We start from the raw sequence: 27,421 nt of genomic DNA, 5'->3' as shown, positions 1-27,421 counted from the left end.
TCGAAATGAGGTTTCAACATTCTAATACAATTTTAAAATGGTCCTTCATTAGACTCAACGCTACACTGGCAAAATTAGATATGGGTAATTTATTGCACAAAATGTATTTAAGTGAAGCTCTAAATGTTCCCATACAGCGGAAGATTAGTACCCGGATAAAAATCTTTATTGAGAACAAATCGTCTCCACTGTATGAAAAGATCAGGGATAGATGGAGGAAAAGTGAAGATATAGAGATTAATAAATCAACCTGGGATAAATTAAATAAATATAATAAAGCTATATTCCGAGGAGCAAATTTTAAACGGATGCAATTTTACTCAAAATGACTGATTTATAGAACACCCTCTTTTCTCCAAAATATATACCACCAAGTAGAAGATAAGTGCTTCCGATGTGAGGAGAAGGGCAACTGTAAGCACATTATATGGGAATGTTCTAAAATACGGAATCTATAGGAGAAGATTGAGAAATATCTCAGAAATACAATAGATCCCCAAATCTCAGTTAATTAATCTATTGCAGTTTTGGGCTGCTCTTCCGTTGCCTCTCCCCACGATGAAAGTTTATTTATCGCAGCCCTAGTAGCAAGATCCTTAATCCTGCAACTGTGGAAAACAGATAAAAAGTACCAACCCTTAATACATGGAGATTAAAATTATCTAAGATAGAAGGGATGGAAAAGAAATATGCATTAAGATCAGGGGCAGTGAGAAAATATGAGAAATATTGGAGTGTGTTTGAACACTAGTCCTTCTGATATTGCTTTCTACCTTATTAAGATAAGAGCTTGGTCATAATTGCTGGTGGGTCTAGTATGCTTTTAGGAATTTATGTATCTATGTATTTGATTAAGAAATTTCTTGCACTTTAATGAGTTTAATTCAACACTTCTTTTCTTTTTTTCTTTTTCTTTATCTTGTCATTAGTGACCTCAGTAATGTGATTGATTGTTAGATCCTTTGGGGTCTCTTTTGGTATTTTATACAAATAAGATTTTGAATGTTGCACATTGCACTTTAAGGGAATGATCTTCTTTCTATGATCAGAACTTGTGATTGCACTATGGAGTATTTGTAGCTCGCCATGTAGACATTTTATATAGCTGGAATCTCATATGAGACTTATATGTATTTTGTATTCTATATTTGTGTCTATGAACTCTCAATAAAAAAAAACACACATGTATATACAAATTAACCATTAAAAAACTTTTTTCAGCTGTCATCAGAGCTGGCAGCCCGGAATAAAAATGTAGGTACAGATGCACATATAATTCTTCATCTACATTGAACCCTCGTGGTTCTTTAAAATCCAGCTCTAAAATGTATCTCAATTCTAATGTCCTTAACTCTTTTTCTCTGTCCCACCCTCTCGATTTTTTAGGCACACTGTCAATCAAACGGTATCTCAGTAACCTATGGTCACCATTCTTCATTATTTGAAATTGTGTTGCCACGGGGTAGGTGGTGTCTTCATTTGTATGGCGTGTAAATGTTGGAGTATGTGCTTATGAACCTATAAAATGGTGCTACCTATGTACCATTTTGGGCATGGACAGGATAATGCATAAACTCCACGTTCTGTTTTGCAAGTAAGTGTTGTTCTTATTTTCAAGGTTTTGTGAAAGGGTGTAACCAGTTCTGTCAGGTTTTTACCATGACATAGACTTTGCACTTGGAGCACTCATTAAAACCGTGACTCGGTTTCAGTCAGGTCCCTCTAGTACTGGTGACTTTGCTCTTAACCAGAAAGTCCCTCATGGACCCTGCTTTCCTTAATGTGAGCTGCTGTCTTTTCGTGATACTGTCCCCAATTACTGGATCATTTGTGATCGAGCACCAGTGTTTTATCATCGCGTTCCTCATTAACTGATGTTTGTCATTGAATGTTGTTATGAATCTGACCATTTCATTTTCGTCATATCTTACTCTCCCTGTCTTCTTTGTAAATAGTATGTCTGCCTTTTACACTTGGACAACCTTTCTTTCGCTTTTTTGAGTATCTTTTCAGGATAACCTCTTTATTTAGGTCGTGACTACATACCCTCCTATGTGGTTTGGAAACGCTCCTCACTGCTGAATATGCATCTAGCTCTTGGTAACTCCCCAAATGGAATATTGTTTTTGAGAGGATCTGGGTGGAAACTGCTTGCATGTAAGATGCTATTGCCCACCGTAGGTTCTATGATTACTGTGGTGGTCAGTTTGGCATCCTTAACTACGATGCGTACATCCAGAAAATCAATTTATGTGCTGGTCATTTTACTAGTGAACCTAAGATTTAGGGCCTGATTACGATGTCGGTCAGAAACTAAACCGTCCGACTCCTTGTCAGATTAGGTTCCGACCGACTCCCGGTTGGCGGTTCAGTCCGACCGGTTATGATGCTTCCGAACACCATTTGGAAGGACTCCCATTGACTGCAATGGGAACCGGTGTTCCGAACATCAACTCAGGCTCCTATGGGGAAAATGGGTGTCTGCGGAAAACCTTGCACGCTGTCGCGGGCACCCCATAGTGCCTGCCACACTGTGCATAATTTTACAGGGGGAGTCCATTGGGTACCCCCTCGACCCCAAACCGAAAGACTCAGGATGAAAGGGGGCTTGCTAGGGGCCCCAAAATCAGTTTTCAACAGCCTTTTTGCGTCGGATAGACCAATTTGGAGAGGCTGTTGGAATCTGACAACGTAATCGGTCGGAAACACTGTCCATTAAGCTGTTCGAATCAGCTCCGACCGACAAGGCTTCTCTAAATGACAGTCAGAACCAATGTGGAAGGACCGAATGGTTCCCCTTCTGAACGCGAGCAACGTAATTGGTCAGTCGGTCAGAAATGTTTCTGACCGAGTCAGGCCGATGAGTTCCAACACTGTGTAGGAGAATCTGAGACTTTTATCAAAGGCAAATAATGTAGATGGCCATGGCTTTGGATTGGCATGGTGGTGGTAAGTTTGGAACCTGGGAGGAAGCAGTGCCTTTCCCCAGGACTAAATCAAGGCCTTGTTATTCACCCAGGATTTCTGTTTTAGATGCATTACATTATTTGCTCCATCAACACAGATCAACCTGTTTTTAATGATCAGTTTTGTAAATGATAGAGAGAAAATTCACTGACAATGTGTACACACCATGACGAGGTTTTATGGGTCAGTACAGGAGGGGACAAATATTTTTTCCCACGTTGTCGTCTGTCGAGTCCCCCACCCCCAATCTACGGCTCTTACCTGCACTGGCTGCTCCAGGTTCAGACTAAAAAAATGTCTTCAATTATTGCATTGCTCATTTAATGATAATAATGTTATGAGAATAGTAGATTAACAATGAAGTAAAAGGTCTCATTTTTGGTTAATTTGCATGTATAATGTCGACCTGTGTGTGACGGTAAATTCCTATTCCTTATTCAAATGACCAGAATTGGTGGAATTTTGTCATTGCAAAATACATTCTAATAGCATGACGGTACTCCCACAATCACAAATTTAGGATTAGCGGCAAGTCTACATGCAACTGTAAAAACAAACCTGAAAAGCTCTGTCTGTTCCTCTAGCAGGTAATTTCCCTCCCTGGAACTTTAGACAAATGTAATCCTGCCAAGGTCAGGTGTTTGTGTGCTAAAAGATTGAAAAGGAAGATGGATGATTACCATGTTTATTGAGCTGTAAGAGAATAGGCTTCTTCCTGAAGAATATCTTCTCATGAATACACAAAAACAATAGTTAAATGTGCAAATGCACATTTGGTACGTATTTAGCCAGGCATAATATTCCACTTAATATACATGGGCACATTTTATGCATGTGAGCATGCCTGAAAATTCACCAATGGAATATACTTCAGGAATGAACATGTGATTTTTTTGTAAATCTGGTGAAATTCTTAAATTTGATACTAAATGTAGTAATAGCTCTGTCAGAGGAAACTTTCCATTCTCATGCACAGGTCTTTGGGAGCCAGGATGACATGATTCCCTCTTAATTTCAACTGCATTGGAGTAACTTCATGAAAGGAACTAAAACATAAAACAACACAACACAAAGCAACACAACATAATGCAACATATGACATGATATGATATGATATGATACAATATATGATCCGATACAACATGATATGATATATAATATGAAATGTTATTATATGATATATGATATGATAGTTTATGATATTTTATGATATGGTATAATATGATATGATATATGATATGCTATGATATGGTACGATATGGTGTGATATGATATGATGTGATATCATATGATATGACACTGTTGTCTCTTGGAGCTATGCTCAAACCCCATTTAGTCTCTTAGGGGCCGATTCACAGATTTTTCTCTTATGAACAGGTATGGCCTACTCAGTGCTTATTTAGGACGTCAGGATATCTCACAAAACATTCTTTGTGAACAGGCCATTAATTCATAAAACATTCTCTGAAGCATAGCAGTTGAAGGGGTACTGTATCTTTTTATATGGGAAGAATTGGCTTGACAGCGAGAGTGAAAGGGGAAATAATGGGGAATGCCCAAGGGATAGAACTGAAAGCAGATGTGAGGTAGGAGAAGAGGGACAGCATATTAAGTTGGGCTGTTGCTCAACCTTTTTTTTTATTTCGGAGACATTAGTGGCCGGTACAGGGTCAAATGACTCCTTCAGGGAAGGAACTCATTCAGAGGATATAGTTTGAAGTAACATTGTACTGTATTTTATTGTAGCAAATGTTTAGCAATTAATACCCCTAATTGAAATCTCACAATACTTTTTTGGTGGTTGGATCGGAGGCTACTTAGTTTCTTGTATATGTCTTGCAGAGTGTAGGTTTACAGCACGTTCATATATTGAATGTTGCGTATATGGTGTGCTAATAGGAAATTTACTCTACCTGTGTTGTGGTTTATTTGTAGCAGTGCTTATGCCTGAAGTGGTAATATGCTACTATGAAGTGACAAAATGTTGTCCTGCCACAATATTTTATCCAGAATATGGACTACCACCGTATCATGAAGGTCAGAGCAAATAGGTAAGTGTTGATTTACTAAACATTCCATAAACAAATGTTCATTCACCTCAGCTCCTTCTTGGAAAGTTTCAGGGTGATTCGTCAAGCAGGGGACTGAGGAAAAAGGATGGTTCCAAAAAATGTTTACCAATGCAAATTCCCAGGGGAATTTTAGACACAGCTACAGCCAAAACGGCTGATGGGAATTACACTAAAATTGGAAAAAAATGTAAATCTTACCCAGAAAGTGTGCTTTTAGTTATTTTGTGAAAATCCGTTCAGCCATTTGAGAGAAATCAAGCTTCCCAATGTATAGATGTCTAGTGATGCAGTAGGATCGAGGGCAAACCGAGGAAACAAATGATAAAATGAATCATTCAGATTGGCTGGTCCTGCAGGACTAAGATGGTCCTCTAAGACTGAGCTCTGTCATTGGCTGGCTGCAACATGAAGAGAAATGTTGTGCCTACCATTTTAAGCCATCCTGGATATTTAAAAAATAGCATATAATGGGACAGGGTTTGGGCTACCCTGGCCACCTGGCCCTTATGGATAGTGCTAAAGGAACCCCCACTGGGGTCAAAGTGAAAAAAAACCTTTTATTTCGCAACACCGCAGACTTGCAGTACTCTCGTGGTACTCCGCACCCCCGTGAAAATGTGATTATTACTACATAATTGTGGTAGGATTACAGCTGGATTACAGAGGAGACAATGTTAGGTGAGTGTTCATTGCTGTTGCACAACCGTGGGGGGTTGACTAGCAGTGGAGAAGTTTACCACCTGCAGGGGAAATTGGGTGCAGGACCTCTCCACAGGCATGTGCACAACTCCCCACCCCGATGATCATAGGCCATGATGTGTGAGGGTTGGCATAGTTAGCTATGTTAATAAAATCTTAATTCACATTAAAACAAAAACTTGAAATTCATTTAATTTCATTTCATCTTTATTTCGGCTATTTTTAGCCATAAAAGAAACAATTTAAAAATACGCATATTTTACATAACAAATCTTCCAGCAGGTCAGGTACAATGGATTTAGTGGTAGAAATAGTCACACAATTTTTATTCACATGATCAGTTTACGCCATAAGACCTATCCTCTGATATCATAAATACGCTAAAATTATTTAAAAGCCAGGCATTTTATCAATTAAAAGAATTTTGTTAGCTAGGACTAATCATATCTTCAGAAGTGCAAGTGCGAAAATTCCTAATCCCAATACATTGGATATACGGTTATACAACTAGAGTTTTAATCCCACCTTCTTCCTAATCAAGTACACATTGTGTAAAAATCTACTTATACAAAATACCACCAATTGTGAGGTATTAGACTTCAGTATACGTTCAGCTTGACTGCAAGACCTCACACCCAGATTACTACTACACAGAGGTCTAATCCATCGATCCCGAACAGTTTTGTAATATGGACAAAAGAAAAATAAATGGTCATCATTTTCCTTATTATTCAAAAGCTAGACTAGATTTGGCTGGAAATTAATGTTTCCTTATTCTAGACTAGATTTAGAAGGTATAAAAAATGGTCGACATGTTTCTCGCTGTGTAACAATGACTGCGATTCATCAGGACCTATGTGGTAAAGTCTACAAAGGAAAGGTATTTATGTCAGAAAGTGTAACTTATAAACAGTGATTGGGAGGAATTTTACCTCAATTATGCTGTTCCTTGCCTAAAGGTCAGTAATGATTTACCCTGCGCTACATTTTAACTCACACTCATGTCTGCAAACCTTAAGGCCCGATACCCACACTTCACCCATAGGCAGTTGGATTCAAAAGATCTCCGCTAAAGAGCCCCTCTTTGAGGTGAGCCCATTGGGAATTGCACCGCCTACCTGACAAGGAGCAACGCCTATGATGAAGCATGACACCTGCAAGGGTGTGTGAGGCAAACATATCCAACACAATGGATACCCAGTGGGAGGCTATCACCGTTTAACCACCACTCTTTCCCTTGACCAGTGCATCACTTTTCCCGTCCACTCCTGAGGAACAGCCTTGTCAACCTTTTGAATAATATACTTATTGTGGGCACGGACTGAGGCTGGACCTTCCGCTCTCCCTAGAGTGGTAATCACGCCCCCATTGATCCCTTTGGATCAATTACTCCCTCCTTTTTGTACACATCATTTTCCTTAGCCTTCAGCATGCAAAGAGTACATACATAATTTTCTTCATTAGAACCCCCCCATCTAGACGTGTATGCATTTATTTGCAAAATACTATATCTGTATTTTAAAAATAAAGATTTAGCTAGCGGGGGGCCTATCTAGTCCATAAAGGGTTCGAAGGAACCTTCATCTTTAAATGCGATGAACTTCTGGGTGAGTGACCCCGCAGATAAGCTATGAAGTTATTCATTGTGCATATAGGACCAGAATGTGGACTTTAAGATCTTCATGCAGAGAGGTGTCATTCTTAAGGGCTTTTCCCAGTTGTGAGTTAAGCCTAACTTATTCGCCCAAGATGAAATGTGTTTCAGCCAGGGGATGCTCTTGTATCCATTACTCTGCGTAATCTCTATCAGGCCGTCTCTATAATTAATCAGCTCAGGAGTGGTCCATATCCTTATCCAATATAATAAGGGTCTTAGAGCTGCTTAGTGGTCAGTACGTTTAATATTAGTGTCCATTAGTACTAGGATTAGCGGTGTTCTGGTTGGGATTTTCAGTAGTCTCCGTATAAAGTTATTTTCCTCCTGTTCAAAATTATTTTTACAAAAGGGGCCCCAAATCTCGGCCCCATAGACTACCTCTGAACACTTCCAAGGCAGGTGAAATAGCCTTAGACTGGCTATTTCCATGCCTTTAAAGTATTGGGAGTAGATTTTGTTTTTCTCTAGATGTCCCTTCCAGGATAATTTGCTATCTAGCAAAATTCCCAAATAGTTAAAACTTCCCACGTATTCCAGTTTTTGGTTATTTAAAACTAGGTTCTTCCTAAATGATTTTTGTGGGTTTATAGACATGTATTTGGTCTTGGTTGAATTAATTTCCAGACCTTTCTCCATGCAGTAATTATGGAATGAGTTCACTAAGTTTTGTAGACCCTTAGGCGTCTGGGAAATAAGAATGGTATCGTCAGCAAATAATAGTGCTGTGATGGCTTCACCCCCACGTTTTGGGGAGTCATGGATACAATTACCCAGATAATTGGGGATATCATTTACATAAAGTGAGAAAAGCGTGGGTGCCAACACGCAACCTTGTCGTACACCTCGTCTCACTGGTATGGCCTTATATGTTTTGCCCCTTGGTCCCCATCGTACTTTCGCATAATTCCCTGCATGAAGTCTAATCAGCTGGACAAGAAGTTCACCTGGGACTCCTATATCTTTTAGTGTCTCCCATAGTAGGGTTCGAGGGACTAGATCGAAGGCAGCCCTCAAATCTATAAAAGCAACATACAGGCTGCCCTTCCTCAGAGTGATATACTTTCAGCAAATACATGTAAATCTAAAAACTTGGTCCGTAGTACTTGTTTTTATTCTGAACCCAGCTTGATACTTTGATAATACGTGGGTCTCTTCCATCCATTTTAAAAGTCTGTTTAAAATATGTCTGGCAAAAACTTTTTGTAAAAGATCAATTAAACTGATTGGGCGATATTTTCCTGGATCATGCCGATTACCTTTTTTATAAATTGTGACAATCTCGGCCCCGTTCCATGAGTCAGGAATTGGTGTGCCTGCTGCTATTGAGTTACATAAAAAATGTATGTATAGTCCCCATACTTCTAAGTCATGTTTTAATAGATCACCAGGGATCTTGTCAGGACCTGGTGCTTTTCCTGCCTTAATGGCTTGTATTGCCTGTATAGTCTCCTCCAGATCAAAATGTAGGATAGGTGCCCCTGGTGCTACTTCTATTTCATTTTCCACTGTTTGTGGTCCCCCTGTGGTATCTGAGTAGAGCTTGGAAAAATGGTCAACCCAAGTTTTTTCATCTAGGAAGAGATCCTTTGGGGTCCTGCCTGTCCTGTTTCCCTTGGATATTAAGGGGTCCATTAGGATAGCGGGCGGAAAACCACCCCGACCGCCATGGAGGCGGAAAACAACCGCCCGCCATGACCGCGGATAAACCGGCGGTCAAATTAGGATCAACCGCTACAAGAAACCGACCGCGGCGGTAGCGGTCGAAATAAAACCGCCCGATGCGTGCGGTGATGCAAAAAGCTCCGACCGCGGAGGCCGGAAAAGCAGCGGAAAAGACCAAACAGTCCACAGGTAAGGCGGAGACACCACACGGGAAATTACGATATCCCCGAGGGTGTCGCGGCCAGAACCGCCGACACCGACCGCCGCGGTCGCACCCAGGAGTGAATGGGAGAAATGGCGGTCAAGCAGCAGCAAAGCCACCGCAGCGGACGAACATGAAAAACATGGCGGTCGATGTGAAAACACCGCAGTGATGGCTAACATTGCATAAACAAAGTAGCCCTTCCCCCAAAATATACAACACACATACACAGAAACATAAATAATGAAAATAAATATACAGAACCACAGAACCACTCCCACAACACACCTGACAACCAAAATTAAATTGGACACACCCACACAGCTGAGTACAAAGCCACCCCCTTCACTGACCACAATCCTTTGCATCACTCCAGAAGAGAAGGCCATACACCACATCTGGCAGGAGAGGCAAAAGAGCACAGCACACACACCCACACACCACCACCATCAACACCACCATCACACCATCACAAACAAACACCCAGCACACAACACACCTCACACATCATCACCACACTCCTGCACCCACACACCCCTGCACCCACAAGCACCTCAACCCCCACACACCATGACATCACAAAAAATGCCCAAATTCACCGAGAGTGAGTTGACAGTCATGGTCAACCAGATTGTGAGAGTAGAGCCACAACTATTTGGTAGCCTGGTCCAAAAGACACCATTAGCCACCAGGACACAAATGTGGGAAAGGATAGTCCAAAGGGTGAATGCAGTAGGGGCCACCCCAAGATCCAAGAAGGAGATCATGAAGCGGTGGCATGATCTCAAGAGGGTTGTCAAGGAGAGGAGGAGCAAGGACTGGACGCTGGCAAACGCGACTGGCAGTGGCCCTCCCATCCCACCGAAGACATTCACACCATGGGAGGAGAAGGTGCTTGCCATCCTGCTTCCTGAGAGTCTCACAGGAGTAGCCAGGGGAGCGGAGGGTGGTAAGTATAGACAAATGTCAACCACCACAATGGGAATTACCTCCTTGCAATACCCAAACACCATTACACTGTCCATCCCGACCCAACATGTAGCCAGCCACCCTGCTTAGGAGGCCTGTATGGGGGAGGGAGGTCTGCACAACAACTCACACCATAGCACCACAGCTGAGCAGCATGGAGGCCTCCCCCACCCAGGAGCATGAGTCAGCCATTGCACTGTTTAACAAACAGACTTACAGGTTGGTAGGCATCTTGTATGGTAGCAGTGTTTTGGGGTGGGAGGCCAGTCTCATTGCTCCTACCATTCCCCCGGCCCACACCCCAGCAGCATGGAGGCCTCCCCCACCCAGGAGCATGTGTCAGCCATTGCACTGTCTAACAAACAGACTCACAGGTAGGTAGCCATCTTCACTGGGAGGGTGTGTGGGGAGGGAGGCCTGCACTACTACTACCACCATTCCCCCTGGCCTACACCCCAGCAGCATGGAGGCCTCCCCCACCCAGGAGCATGTGTCAGCCATTACACTGTTTAACAAACAGACTTACAGGTTGGTAGGCATCTTGTATTGTAGTACTGTTTTGGGGTGGAAGGCCAGTCTCACTGCTCCCACCATTCCCCCTGGCCCACACCCCAGCAGCATGGAGGCCTCCCCCACCCAGGAGCATGTGTCAGCCATTGCACTGTTTAACAAACAGACTTACAGGTAGGTAGCCATCTTGCATAGGAGCACTGTTTGGGGGTGTGTGGGTTGTATCACAACTCCCAGCATACCCCCTGTCCCACACCCCAGCAGCATGGAGGCATCCCCCACCCAGGAGCAGGTGTCAGCCATTGCACTGTCTAACAAACAGACTCACAGGTAGGTAGCCAGCTTCACTGGGAGGGTGTGTGGGGGAGGGAGGCCTGCACTACTACTACCACCATTCCCCCTGGCCCACACCACAGCAGGATGGAGGCCTCCCCCACCCAGGAGCATGTGTCAGCCATTGCACTGTTTAACAAACAGACTTACAGGTAGGTAGCCATCTTGTATAGGAGCACTGTTTTGGGGTGGGAGGCCAGTCTCACTGCTCCCACCATTCCCCCTGGCCCACACCCCAGCAGCATGGAGGCTTCCCCCACCCAGGAGCATGTGTCAGCCATTGCACTGTTTAACAAACAGACTTACAGGTAGGTAGCCATCTAGCATAGGTGCACTGTTTGGGGGTGGGAGGGTTGTATCACAACTCCCAGCATACCCCCTGTCCCACACCCCAGCAGCATGGAAGCCTCCCCCACCCAGGAGCAGGTGTCAGCCATTGCACTGTCTAACAAACAGACTCACAGGTAGATAGCCAGCTTCACTGGGAGGGTGTGTGGGGGAGGGAGGCCTGCACTACTACTACCACCATTCCCCCTGGCCCACACCCCAACAGCATGGAGGCCTCCCCCACCCAGGAGCATGTGTCAGCCATTGCACTGTTTAACAAACAGACTTACAGGTAGGTAGCCATCTTGTATAGGAGCACTGTTTTGGGGTGAGAGGCCAGTCTCACTGCTCCCACCATTCCCCCTGGCCCACGCCCCAGCAGCATGGAGGCCTCCCCCACCCAGAAGCATGTGTCAGCCATTGCACTGTTTAACAAACAGACTTACAGGTTGGTAGGCATCTTGTATTGTAGCACTGTTTTGGGGTGGGAGGGTTATATCACAACTCCCAGCATACCCCCTGTCCCACACCCCAGCAGCATGGAGGCCTCCCCCACCCAGGAGCAGGTGTCAGCCATTGCACTGTCTAACAAACAGACTCACAGGTAGGTAGCCATCTTCACTGGGAGGGTGTGTGGGGGAGGGAGGCCTGCACTACTACTACCACCATTCCCCCTGGCCCACACCTCAGCAGCATGGAGGCCTCCCCCACCTAGGAGCAACTGTCAGCCATTGCACGCTGCACCCTCACCTAACAGGTACGTACCTACCATAATTCTTCATGAAGTGTGTGTGGGGGACCTGCATCCAGAAAACCAACAACAATTGCACGCAATGCATTGACATTCAATATGTATTACTCTATGATGTCCCTCTGCACTATGAAATGTTACATGGTGTTGCCATGAATTGTACTACTGATGACTGCAAATATAACTAGTGTACAGACAGATGATGATACACAGATGACACAAACAATGACCACTCCCCATCTACTCCACAGGTGATGAAGAACTCACTGCTGAGGACCACACCAACGACCAGCAGAGCCAGTCTCCACCCCCAGCACATGGACTCTCAGATGCAGACTCCCATGACAGTTTGGACGATGAGCTCCTGACCGGCCCATCTGGTGTGCCACAGACCCAGAGATCCCAGGCCCCCATCCTCCCCACCACCACCTCTGCTACAACAACGCAGCAGACCCCTGCTGTCACGGCCTCTGCCTCCACCGCAACCACCACCGCCACCACCGCCACTGCCACCAACACCACCAGTACCACCAGTACAACCTGCAGCACCCTCCTTGTCCCTAGGGATGACCATCCCACAGCAACCCCTGTGGAGGGCAGGGAGAGAGTGCGTGGCCCCCCAGTGGCGAGGGAAGAGGTCCGTGGCAGCAGAGCAGGTGGGAGGGCCAGGGTCACCACCAGACCTCGGGAGGAGTGTACACCATCCCTGGACCACTTCACCAGAGTTGTGCAGGCCTACCAAGAGGTCCAGGGACAAAGTGGCCGGTCTGATGAACTATTAAGTGAGCTCATCCTGCTGATGAGGTCCATCGATAACCTCCTGGGGCAGATGGTGGACCTCATGGGCCAGCAAGTGGCGTTGCAGAGGGACAGGCCTGTGTCCCAACCACCACCTCCGTCCCCTCCTGTTGCTCCGCAGGATGACAGTGCTCCATCCTCCCCTGCGCCAACAGAGAGGGGCGAGTCCTCTGACGCCGCTGGCCATTCAGCAGGCCCCCCACCGCCAAAAAGATCTAGGGGCGTCCAAAGAAGAGCCTGGGAGTCTCTGGAGGCAAAGCACCTGCCACACGCCAGTTATTGAGCCAGCCGTGAAGACAACCCTCTCCCCAACTGCATTCACTGTTTGGACTGTCTTTCCCCCACATTGCCTTGGCAATGGCACCTCTCTGTTGGACTGGGTCACAACATCCATGTGGTGTCTACTCTTGCATCTCTGCGACCATGACTGTCAACTCACTGCTCATTCCCCACCTTCATATAAATATTCCCGCACAATTCACATGTCCACTCCCAAAATAAAATACCTGACGCTCCAGATTTTGTGTAGTGAATTCTTTAGTGCAGTATTTACATTGTTGATAATGTCCATGATGTGTAAAAATGATGTACAGTATTCCGGAGCTGGAACCCTCTGTAGCACCTAGGGAGACACAACAGAACAACAGCCACTGGTCTCATTGTGGCAACACACACAGATCACTGCACAAAACATACACAAGACATCACAGGCATACTACACAATGTCTAGCAGGTGTGCACAAATACGGTCCAGCATACATATCCGTAGGGAACGTCAATCTCACCAATACCATACATAGGTGACAGAACATGTGCCTCTCGGTAACATCCGCGCATAGCCATTCACAACATCAGCAACCACACCAGACAATGTACAAGGTGTACCACGTCACCCACCATCAGTTGAAGTAGCGGTCGATGAGCTGCTGGCGCAGGTCTACTCCTTCCTCCTCACCACTGTCCTCATCACTGGACTCAGGTCCTTGAGCAGGTGGTTGCCTTGGTTCCTCACCATCGTCCAGGAGCAGGGGGACCCCCTTGTGGATGGCCAGGTTGTGCAGCATACAGCATGCCACAACGATCTGGCACACCTTCCCAGGCGAGTATGCCAGTGCACCTCCAGTCCTGTCAAGGCACTGGAACCTTGACTTCAGCAGTCCGAAAGTCCGCTCGATTTCCCGTCGGGTCCTGCCATGGGCCTCATTGTAGCGGATGTCTGCTGGTGTCCGGGGATTCCAGAGTGGGTTCAACAGCCATGGCCTACTGGGATATGCTAAGTCACCTGTGAATGACAAACACACATTGCAATGTTGTACAGCCAGAGTGCAGCAAGTGACACACAGCACGCCATAGCAGTAGTGATACTCACCCACAATCCAGGCACGTTCGGGATGCAGATTCTCCATCGTCCGTGGCACCATGCTGTTCCTCATGATGTACAAATCATGGGCAGAACCGGGATACTTTGCACATACATGTGACATGGTCATGTCCGCAAGGCACACCACCTGCACATTTATGGAGTGGTAGTGTTTGTCTGATATCGTAGCGCTTGCTGCTAATTGTTGTGCCTTTGCTCTTTGGGCTAATTTGCCATTGTTGCACTGCTCGCATCGCCTGCTGAATTTTTTTGTGCCTCTCTGTGCCGCTTCCACCGCCCAGATCGTAGCATTGCTCCGGTGGTGCCCCTGTTTCGCTTGTTGTTTGTGCTGCCATTTTGTTGTTGACTCCTGGCCCGTCCCTCCTCCCCGCTCCCGCCTCCCAGCTGCTCCTCCCTCGCTCAGTCCCCCCTCCACTACCCATTTATGACAGATGCTCTTACGCGCAGCGTCCACACGCAGCGGTCGCGCCCAATGCGCGCCGAAGGCGCGCCAAAGGTAAGCCCGTCTACGCCCGTCCGCGCCTGGACCGCACCCAGCGCCAGACCCCCTGTCCCCCGCAAAATCCACTCCACCCGCATAAAGTACGACGCTGTTACCCTCTCGGCACTCAACGTCGGCCGTCTCCCAGACTGCTACTAAGCCGCCCCAGGACACACCCATGGAGCCTTCACTTGCAACTCCTGCAAGTTCACCTGCATCAGGACCCACACCAAATCCACAGACTCCAACAAGAGCTCCGACACTAACCACCTAAAGTGCATCCTACTCAACACCCGCTCGGTCCACAGACACGCCATTGAACCCCGGAACCTACTCGACACTACATCACCGGATGTCGCCTTTCTTACAGAAACATGGATGAACGCCTCATCAGCACCCGACATCGCCATAGCCAACCCGGACGGCTACAAGATCATCCGGAAGGACCGCACCAACCAAACAGGAGGAGGCATCGCCGTCGTCCATAAAAACACCATCCGCATCACGACCAGTTCCGACGACAACCTCACGTCCGCCGAACACCTCCACTTCCAGATCCACACAGACCCCAAGACCACACTCAGAGGCACCCTCATCTACAGACCACCAGGACCCCGCACACATTTCAACGATGACATCACGGACTTCATCAGCCCACACGCCCTCCCCTCCGAGGATTATATTCTACTGGGAGACCTCAACTACCACCTGGAAAAGAAAAACGACTCCAACACCACCACCCTTCTGGACAACCTGGCCAACCTCGGACTCGAAAAACTTGTCAATACCCCCACCAACTATGCCGGACACACGCTCGATCCAATCTTCACCTCCAGCAAGCACATCTCCTTCAATCACACCACAACCCTCCACTGGACGGACCACAGCTGCGTTCACTTCAACTACAATAAGACCACGACCCACAACCCCCCACAACCTATTCCCCGAAGAAACTGGAACAAAATTACTACCGACCAGCTCTTCACATCGCTTCACCAAAACCCCCCTGCCAAATCATCGGACCCAAACCAAGCAGCCACCAACCTCACACAATGGATCACCCACAGCGCAGACGAACTAGCACCCTTGAAAAACCATCAAATCAAGCAAGGTAACAAAAAAGCCCCCTGGTTCAACGACGACCTTAAGAAATCCAAGAAGTTATGTCGCACCCTCGAGAAAACCTTGAGAAAAAACCCAACCACTGACAACCTGACCACCTTCAAGAACGCAACCCGCAAACACCACCAACTGATCCGTTCCTCCAAGAAATCAGCATTCAAGGATCGACTGGACAACAACGCTCACAACAGCAAGGAACTATTCAACATCGTCAAAGAATTTACCAACCCCACCTCCAGCACCAACGACATCACTCCCTCCCAAGACCTCTGCGACTCCCTAGCCTCCTTTTTCTACAACAAAATAGCCGACATACATAACAGCTTTGAAAACCAGCACGGAGACCAGTCCACTCCACCCACCTCCGAACCAACACCCCCCTCCAATAACCTCCTCGCCTGGAACCCAATCTCCACTGAAGACACCATCCGCCTGATGAACTCCATCCACTCAGGATCGCCAACCGACCCAGGTCCCCACCACATTTTCAACAAAGCAGACTCCATCATCGCACCCCATCTCCGAGACGTCATCAACTGCTCCCTCAACTCCGCTACCTTCCCGGAAAGCTGGAAACATGCGGAACTCAGCGCCCTTCTGAAGAAACCCACAGCAGACCCCACTGAACTCAAGAACTACCGCCCCATATCGCTCCTCCCATTCCCTGCCAAAGTGATTGAGAAAGCCGTCAACAGTCAGCTCGCCGCCTTCCTCGAAACCAACAAATCCCTCGACCCTTCACAATCCGGCTTCCGAGCCAAACACAGCACCAAAACCGCACTCATCGCAGCAACAGACGACATCCGAATCCTACTGGACAACGGAGAAACAGCTGCCCTCATCCTACTTGACCTCTCCGCAGCCTTCGACACAGTCTGTCATAGCACCCTCATACAACGCCTCAGCAACATCGGAATACAAGGAAAAGCATTGGACTGGATCATCTCGTTCCTCGCCGGAAGAACCCAGAGAGTCCGCTTCCCCCCTTTTAGATCAGAGGCCACCGAAGTCATCTGCGGCGTACCACAAGGATCATCACTCAGTCCCACCCTCTTCAACGTATACATGAGTCCCCTCGCATCCATCGCACGCCAACACAACCTCATCATCACCTCCTACGCAGATGACACCCAGCTGATCCTCTCCCTCACCAAAGACCCTAACACCGCCAAAACCAACTTACACGAAGGAATGAAAGAAGTAGCCGAGTGGATGAAGAACAGCCGTCTTAAATTAAACTCGGACAAAACGGAAGTCCTCATCTTAGGATCATCCCCCTCCGACTGGGACGACTCATGGTGGCCACCAGCCCTGGGAACCGCACCCATACCTACGGACCAAGCGCGTAACCTGGGCTTCATCCTGGACTCCTCCCTCTCGATGACCAAACAAGTCAACGCCGTCTCATCCTCATGCTTCAACATCCTACGCATGCTCAAAAAAATCTTCCGCTGGATCCCCACCGAAACAAGAAAAACAGTCACCCATGCACTGGTCACAAGCCGACTGGACTACGGAAACACACTCTACGCCGGAACCACAGCCAAACTACAGAAAAAACTCCAACGCATCCAAAACGCCTCAGCCAGACTCATACTGGACATCCCCCGCCAAGCTCACATTTCCGGTCACCTGAAAGACCTCCACTGGCTCCCCGTCAACAAGAGAATAACGTTCCGTCTCCTCACCCACGCACATAAAGCCCTCTACGACCTAGGACCCGAATGCCTCAACACGCGACTGTCCTTCTACACCCCCACCCACCAACTACGATCATCCAATCAAGCCCTCGTTGCAATTCCGCGCATCCATAGATCCACCATGGGAGGAAGAACCTTCTCCTACCTAGCGGCCAAAACCTGGAATTCTCTCCCCACCCACCTCCGCCTTGTACAGAACCACCTCTCCTTCAGAAAGCAACTTAAAACTTGGATATTCGATAAGTAAAATACCCCCCTCCCCTCCTCCTTCCCCCCCAAGCGCCTTGAGACCCTCTGGGTGAGTAGTGCGCTATACAAATTTCCGAACTTGAACTTGTTTGCGGTTCCGATAAATGTGCTCCATCGCCTGCGGTGGCACCAGACCTACATGGGTGCATTCGATGGCACCAACAACATGTGGGATGCGCCCAGGGGGATAGAAGTCACCCTTAACGGCAGGCAATTCACGACCCCTGGGGAAATGTATGTAGCGATTGCGATCTAGCATCATGGCCGCAAGAACATCCCTCAGCACCATGCTGAACATGGGCTGCGACACCCCCCAGCGTTAGCCACGGTCTCCTGGAAGGAACCAGTCGCAAAGAAGTGGAGTGCTGCCAGCACCTTGTATGTGGGTGTGAATGCCGTAGGATAGTGACGGCGAGGCTGCAGGTGGGGCTCCAATAGATCACACAGGATCTTCAATGTTGGTCTGTCAAGCCTGAAATTCCTGATGATTGCCTCATTCTCCATGTCCTCCAGCACTGTCAGGTGACGTAGGAGATTCGGCCTCCTCCTAGTTGAGGAGTAAACTGAATATGTCAGTGACAAGCATCATGAGATGGGCATAGCACAAAGCATCAATGATGTCATGGGAAAACAACGAGTGCCAGAGAGATGCATGGCACATCAGGTTACATGGCTGGCTAATAGCTACACACAGAGGGCACGCCTCTCCAGTGACAATACACAAGTGACACAAACACATCGGGGACTGTGAATGCGGAAATAATGACTGAACAATTCACATGTGCAGACATGGTGCAGCAAGAACCGCCAATGTATTGGGACTTACCATGTCTATCATACCCATCTGCTGTACCTGCCACACCTCAATGCATCATGTAAAGTCGGCACACATTCATCAACACAATGATCACAGTAGCAGGGACACTTCCGGTTGTGTGCATGAGCAGTTGTGAATGCACAAGTCAGGTACGATACAATGCAGTGACACCAGCCAGGTCAAGGTCTGCACTGACCCACAACAGATTAAATGTCACAACATCATTTACATCAGCTGAAGTCTGTCAATCATCATCAGCCATCAAATTTCTTACTAAAATGGCTGAACCACAGGCGAAAGTGTCTCACACTTAACGTGCGTCCGCCTGTGGATGACATGGCTGTGTGGCATTGTGTGTACAATGATATGCCCTTCACCATGTTGCTGCAGGGTGCTGATACAGTGTTCTGGATTGACATACACAGCAATGGGTACGAAAATGGCAGTAGTGTGTTAGCCATTGGCATATGGACATGTCTATATGGCGGTGGGTATGCTCCGCCGCATGAGTCGCGGTACCTACCGCCGGTCCCCGGCGGTGTGACCCCAGCACCACCCCCCTCACAAGTGCGGTAGCCATTGGCATATGGACATGTTTATATGGCGGTGGGTATGCTCCGCCGCATGAGTCGCGGTACCTACCGCCAGTCCCCGGCGGTGTGACCCCAGCACCACCCCCCTCACAAGTGCGGTAGCCATTGGCATATGGACATGTCTATATGGCGGTGGGTATGCTCCGTCGCATGAGTCGCGGTACCTACCGCCGGTCCCCGGCGGTGTGACCCCAGCACCACCCCCTCACAAGTGCGGTAGCCATTGGCATATGAACATGTCTATATGGCGGTGGGTATGCTCTGCCGCATGAGTCGCGGTACCTACCGCCAGTCCCCGGCGGTGTGACCCCAGCACCACCCCCCTCACAAGTGCGGAAGCCATTGGCATATGGACATGTCTATATGGTGGTGGGTATGCTCCGCCGCATGAGTCGCGGTACCGCCTGTCCTCGGCGGTGCGTCACCGCCGTGGATCATTGCATACAGCCAATGGCAGTGATGATCGCGGTGGCATGATGCAGATTTGAAAATCGCGGAAGGTGTGCTCCGCTACCGCGGAGGCAGTCATTGGATGCTTTTGAATGATGCACCATCGCGGTAGCGCACCCCGGGCACCCACGGTGTGTCACCGCCGTGGATCACTGCATACAGGGAGGCGGTCATTGGATGCTTTTGAATAAGGCAGACCCGGACAACCAATTGTAGCAGCTTTTAAGCTTCCAAACGACCCCAGGGGGCTATAAATCTGTGGGAGTTAGCCTCACATTTCCACTGCTCACAGAGCCTGCTGCCTGGGACCATCTCCTGCTGCTGCCTCAAGAGCCTGCTCCCTGGGACCCAGTTCTGCTACTGCCTCAAGAGCCTGCTGCCTGGGACCTTCTCCTGCTGCTGCCTCAAGAGCCTGCTGCCTGGGACCCTGTCCTGCTGCTGCCTCAAGGGCCTGCTGCCTGGGACCCTGTCCTGCTACTGCCTCAAGGCTCAGCTGCCTGGGACCCTGTCCTGCTACTGCCTCAAGGGCCTGCTGCCTGGGACCCTGTCCTGCTGCTGCCTTAAGAGCCTGCTGCCTGGGACCCTGTCCTGCTCACTTCCACCACCGGTCTGCCATATCCACAGGGATGTCAAGGACAGAGAAGATGCGTGCCAGTCCATTCACGAGTGAGGAGCTGGAGGTCCTTGTGGACGAGGTGCTGGCACAATACCCGCGGCTGTTCGGTGGTCCCAATGTTGTGGTAAGTCACCATGAAGGGAGCTGTAGGGCAGGGTGGTGTCAGAAGTGTAGTCGTGATGCTGCAGTATATGCCTGGGGATGTGGGGTAATGACAAACACTGACAGACAAGCTGTCTCCAGGTCGAGGGAGTGTGTGTGTTGCAATGTGACTCTTTCCTAGGCCTGTACTCGTATGTGTGAGTGGGGTGTGTCACATTGTCATGCATACAGACCCAACGGTTGTTAGCCATTTAGATGCCAGGACAGTGAATGCTTGTGAAGACATTTCAGGGTGCCCCTGTAGTCAGAGTCAGTGTGACCCACAGAGTAGGTTTAGTGGCTGCACAGCCAAACGTTGAACATCAGCCCACTTACTTGCTACAGTTGCTTCACACTGAATAGTAGATATGCCCCATCAGTGCCCTGTACAATTTCTGAGTTACACTCTGCTGTTGATGCATTTGTGTTGAGGCATCATGCATTTGTGTGAATATCTTGGAGACTAGGAACCACAATGTGTGCATGCAGTCACTAATGTTAATGCCATGCAGAGTGGCCTTGTGAGGGTACCCCCAGTTCTGGAGGGAGGGAGGTTACTGTGAGTCCTGAGTCAGTGTCTGGCTGCTGTACTGATGGATGCTGACATCGTGTAATTTTTAATTTGTCCTTCTTGACTCTCATACCTGCAGCTCAAGGTACACCAACGTAAGGGCGTGTGGAGGGCCATAGCAGCAAAGGTGCGAGCCCTGGGGGTATCAAACAGACGACCCACACACTGTCACACGAGGTGGGACGACATCAGCCGGCTGGCTAAGCAAGTGGCAGAGATGACCTTGGGGATGCTACCACGCACAGGGCGTTTGGCACGGCGCACCATGACTCCGCTGATGGGACGCATACTGGCAGTGACCAATCCAGACCTGGATGCACGTCTGAAGACAGAGATGGTGAGTATCTGGGGAGGGAGAGTTTGTCTGGGAGTGGATGCATGTGTACAGGGCCTGTGCCAGCGGTGACACATGTGATGTGCCTGTGTTCCCATGCTGTGATATGTGATGTGAGTGGCGACTGTGATGTGTGCCTGTATGAGGCATTGGCCCACCATGGCCTCACTGTGCTGCTTCTGCCTGCAGTACTCAATCCTTGATAGATTTATTGTGGCCACATGGTCACTCTTCATTGTGATGGCGTGTGGAGTCCATATTGTGGCGTACTGCAGTGTCCACTTAATGAGTGTGACACCATGTCTGTCTACTTTGAATGCACCATGATGGTTGAGGCCCACACATCAGACGACAATGTGAACCCAGATTGGCACAAGGTGCTTGCTATGGCCTAGTTGACATTGTGGCATGTGTAGTCAAAACAGGTGTGTGTGGTCCCCTCTGGTTCCCTGTAGGGCTGTCAGTGCTGATGAGTGTTGTGGCCACATCATGTCCATGGGGCAGGTCAATGAGGGGTGGGGGCACTCCATCCACAGGCAGGGTGTAGTGCTGTGTGCCATCGACATACCTCACTCCTGGCAGTTTGTCTGCATGACAGGCACTGTTGTGGTCTATATAGTGTGTAGCTGCACAGTGATTGCAGGGTGTGGTGGTTACCATGTAGCTCTAGGCCTCTACTGTGCTGCATTGATCAGAAATCGTGTGACCAGATGACGACACTTACACAAGCCTGTTTCTCTCACTAATGCAGATTCGCAAGACACCGCGGCGGAACATGATCCAGAAACAAGTGGTGGCGAGACCAATACGAGTGCGGCAGCGGAGGCAAGTGAGACTGAGCTTAAAGGTGTAGGATCGTGCACCGCTTAATCCAAGGTTTCATGTGTTTTCCGTGCAACCAGGGTATCGCTCCCCGCCTGGAACGTGCTGAATACTCACACGTAGCAGCTATACTGCTCAATATAGCTGTCACCCTGAGCACAGGTTTGTGCTGGTCCTCCAGCCAAAGTTTATCCAAATTAATGTTCAAAAGACCTAAATTAATCCATAAGTGTCTTTATTGCACTTCTCAATAGTTCATTCCCAAATGATAACAATCCCAATTTATGACGTCCAATGCATTTCGGCAGGGTCTCCCGCCTTCATCAGGGAAATAATTCTGAAAGTCCAAAAAACTTACAATCAGTATCAAAGCCCACTTAAATCAGATAAACTAGTTAAACAAGTAAAAAACATAATTAAATGAACCTTGCAATCAACATGAACATGTTGCATGAATATTCCTGTACATATTTCTAGTAGTCAGTTAATGTCCGTTTCTTAGTATCGAGTCATTCCGTTTTTTTGCATCTAATGTGTTACGCGCATTATCAACAATGTCTGGCTTCTAAACCACTACCACTCCTGGCGCTAGTAATGTTAGCACTGGGGCTTCCTACATCGTGTCTTTAAACACACAGAACTTCAATAATGCTAAGCCCCACCTCTTAAGACTACTGGTTGCACTGCCGATAGACCTGTTGTTTCTATGCCTCTAACAATGCATACTGTTTTAAAAAACAACCCTTACCTCGACGTGTTTCTAACAAGTAACACACGGTAGTGTGCGGCGTGTATGGGACATACTGGCTTCTTCTTCCGTGTTTCTATGGTCGTGCTGTATCGCGCATACGTTAATATGCCCTTTCGGCATTTGTTTTCTTTAAAGGTGTACTATCCTTTAAAAGAACTATATGTCGACAATGTGCTAACGTTGCCGGTTCGATCCCCAGCGGGGGTATAAACTCAACTATGTGATTGCGCGCTGCGCATAATTAATATGTCTAAATGACTAGCGGAAAAATAAACATATAAATCATGAATCTTCAACCATGACTCATAAGTGACACAAAAATAACTCATAAGTAACACAAAAATTCTGTTAGTTCATTCAGCCCGTTGGGCTTGAGGCTGTTCAGATAATATATCCAATGGTTCTCCTGTTTTAGTAAATTGTTTTTATTGATGGCCCCTTCTTTTTTCTCCAGCATTTCCAACACGCAAACTCTTAATTGGCTTATGTGATGTTTCTTGACTGTAAAGTGCTCAGCCACTGAAGATTTCAAAGACTTCGTGCATATATTGCTTTTGTGTTCATTAATGCGAATTTTCAATTTTCTCTCAGTGTGCCCCACGTATACATCTCCACAAGGACACTTAAGCATGTAGATCAAATTCATTGAATCACATGTTGCGTTTACTTTAAGATGGATCGGAAATCCCTTCCTCGGGTGTGTTATGGTTGCTCCCTTCATGACGTTATGACACGTATTGCAGTTAAGACAGGGTACTGTACCCCGGTACACTGGTTTTGTTTGTGGTTCTTTAGTGGGTTTCAAAAAGTCTGCCAAGTTTTTGGCTCGTGTGTGGGCAAATACTGGTTCTTGTGAGAATGCTCCTTGAAAATCCGATTCCATAGATAAGATTGGCCAATGACGTCTTACTATTTGTTTGAATTGTGTACTAAGTGTGGAGTATTTACTAACACAGGTGATTCGTTTATCTTGTATCTTTTGGTTACTCTTCAGGAGATCCTGTCTGGATTTAGATGGAGCTTTAGTTTTGGCCTCTTATATAATCTCTTCTGGAAATCCCCTATCCCGAAATCTTTCTATCATGGTATCCATTTGTTGTGCACTTTGTGGGACCTCTGAGACTATTCTTTTGACCCTTAGCAATTGGGAATATGGCAAGTGTCTTTTTAATGCTTGTGGATGATGGCTCCCGTATTGCAATAAGTTGTTCCTGTCTGTAGCTTTACGAAACAGGTTCGTGGTGAGGTTGTTGCCTTTTTTCTGATTTCAACATCCAAATACTGAATTTGCATTTCATTGATGGTCCATGTGAATCCTATTCTGTCCACTCTAGTGTTCAAGATTTCAATTTGTTCTTGTAGTGATTGTTTTGTGCCCTTCCAAATCACGAAAATGTCGTCGATAAAACGAACATACATTGAAATGTTTTGATTCCAAGTCGGGTTTTAATAAATGTAGTTCTCTTCAAATGCTGCCATATACAGGTTTGCATACGCCGGAGCGGCGCAATTGCCCATTGAAGTACCGCTACATTAAATGTACCACTTCTTTTCGTACTCAAAATAACTGTGCATTAGTGTGAATTTCATAAGTTCTAATAGCAATGTTTGTAGTTCTATTTGATATTCACTGTCCAATAGGGCTCGTTCTATGGCTTCCAATCCTTGTTGGTGCGGGATAGAAGTGTATAGGGCCTTAAAGTCGATGGTAGCCATCACCCATTCCTCCTCGATTCGTACTGTGGATAATTTTAACAAAAAATCGGTGGTGTCTTTCAGATATGATTTGGTCTTCAATACTAAAGGCTGTAAGTATTTGTCAAGAAATTTCCCGACCGGTTCGTGCAGGCTTTGCTTGGTGGACACAATGGGCCTACACGGGGGCCTTTGCAAATTCTTGTGGACCTTAGGTACCATATACATTATGGGGCACCTAGGATTATCCTGGATGAGGTATTTTTTGGTTCTTTCTGTTATGGTTCCTTGTTCATAAGCTCTCGTTATGATTGTTTGTAACGTTTTCCTGATTGCTTCGGTAGGGTTGCTTTCCACTTCCATATAAGTGTCTGTGTCATTAAGATGTTCCATGACTGCTTCCTGGTAAAATGATCGGTTCATTATTACCAAAGCTCCTCCTTTGTCCGCCTTTTGGCAGATTATCCCTTCATTGGTGGCTATGTTTTTGAGAGTCCCGAATTCCTTCTTTGACATGTTCATTCTTTTGGTCTTTTTCTGTGTGTTCAGTTGTTGCAGGTCCTTCCTGCACAATTGTTCGTAAAGATCAATAGTCTTGTGACTTATCGGTGGCATATATGTGCTATGTACTTTGAGTCCTCTCAATTCGTCAGTTTCTTCTGTTCTTTTTTCTGCCACATTATCAAAAAAATGTCGGAGTCGTAATTTCCTAGTTAGTTTGAATAAACTAACTTCCAGTTCCAATAAGTTTGTGTGGGCGGTGGGTACGAATGAAAAACCCTTTTGTAGAGTTGAGACTTGGGCTGAAGTCAGTTCAACGTTCGATATTTTAAGAACCAATTTTCTATCTTCCGTTAATGTTTTTTCATTTTGTCTTTTTTGCTGGTTACTGTCCGTGTCTGTGGCTGACTCTTTTCTTTTGTTTTTTCCTGAGTCCCCTCCTGGGTCTTCTGTATCTAGTTGGCCTCCCTCTAAAAAAGGGACAGTGGTAGATGAGCCAGCTTGTTCCGGTTGTTGTTGTGGTGTATTGATTTTTGAGGGTCCTGTTCTTTCGCTGTCTGTAGACGAGGTATCTGTGTGAGATGTGTATCCCTTGGTTTGTCTTTTCCTCGCGTACACTTCCGCCCAAGTATAAACCTCTTGTAATTTATAGTCAAGGGTATCACGTTTGTATTTCCGCAATTTGCGTTCATTGATTTCCTGAGTGTGTTTTACTAGCTGGTTATTAATGTCTTCTATAATAGATGTCAACTCTTCTGCTGTAATCATTTTTCCTAATTCTTCCTTGGTTTTGTCTATATCCTCTCTTAATTCTTCTAAAATTTGTGATAGTTCCTCTATAATCAACATATAAGGTCCAAGCTGCATTTATTTAAAATGGCGAACCACTTTTCGGTGAAGGGTTTTGAGTTTTTACAAAGGGAGGGTCTCAGAGATATCCGTAGGCCCCTAGGTATTCGTTGCGCTCTGTGATATTTGATCAAAGTTGAGGCATGCATCCGCTGGTTAATCTCTTTACGAGTTAAATATAATAGATGTTTGATATGCTGTTCTTTGTTCTTAGTGTAAGTGGGTTCTGTGGACGATGATTGTATTAGCGAGTATATTTTTTCGCTCGCGTCTGCTGCGAACGCGAAAGTCTCTGCTCTGCTGTCTGTAGACAAAGTAATTTCTTCGTATTGCATTTTGGTTCTTTGCGTGCTACAAATCCTAATTTGAGGGTCATGCAATTGAGCTCAAAGGTGTAGGATCGTGCACCGCTTAATCCAAGGTTTCATGTGTTTTCCATGCAACCAGGATATCGCTCCCCGCCTGGAACGTGCTGAATACTCACACGTAGCAGCTATACTGCAATCAATATAGCTGTCACCCTAAGCACAGGTTTGTGCTGGTCCTCCAGCGAAACGCGAACGTCTCTGCTCTGCTGTCTGCAGACAAAATAATTTCTTCGTATTGCATTTTGGTTCTTTGCGTGCTACAAATCCTAATTGGAGGGTCATGCAACTGAGCTTAAAGGTGTAGGATCGTGCACCGCTTAATCCAAGGTTTCATGTGTTTTTGCGTGCAACCAGGGTATCGCTCCCCGCCTGGAACGTGCTGAATACTCACACGTAGCAGCTATACTGCAATCAATATACCTGTCACCCTGAGCACAGGTTTGTGCTGGTCCTCCAGCCAAAGTTTATCCAAATTAATGTTCAAAAGACCTAAATTAATCCATAAGTGTCTTTATTGCACTTCTCAATAGTTCATTCCCAAATGATAACAATCCCAATTTATGACGTCCAATGCATTTCGGCAGGGTCTCCCGCCTTCATCATTGGACTTTCAGAATTATTTCCCTGATGAAGGCGGAAGACCTGCCAAAATGCATTGGACGTCATAAATTGGGATTGTTATCATTTGGGAATGAACTATTGAGAAGTGCAATAAAGACACTTATGGATTAATGTAGGTCTTTTGAACATTAATTTGGATAACCTTTGGCTGGAGGACCAGCACAAACCTGTGCTCAGGGTGACAGCTATATTGATTGCAGTATAGCTGCTACGTGTGAGCAAGTGAGACTGAGCCAAGTGACACAGAGCACACCAGCGCATCTGAGGGTGACAGGAGTATGCACAAGGAATCCATGGCTGAGACACAGAGTACCACTTCATCTGATGCCAGCGGGGATGCCTCCATGTTAGCAGGCACAGGGGATGGGGAGTCTGCTGCAGCATCTGACACCCAGCGACCAGTGCCCAGCCT

The sequence above is a fragment of the Lissotriton helveticus genome, chromosome 6 (assembly GCF_964261635.1).
Source record: "Lissotriton helveticus chromosome 6, aLisHel1.1, whole genome shotgun sequence".
Lineage (NCBI taxonomy): Eukaryota > Metazoa > Chordata > Amphibia > Caudata > Salamandridae > Lissotriton > Lissotriton helveticus.
This window is presented reverse-complemented; position numbering follows the sequence as displayed.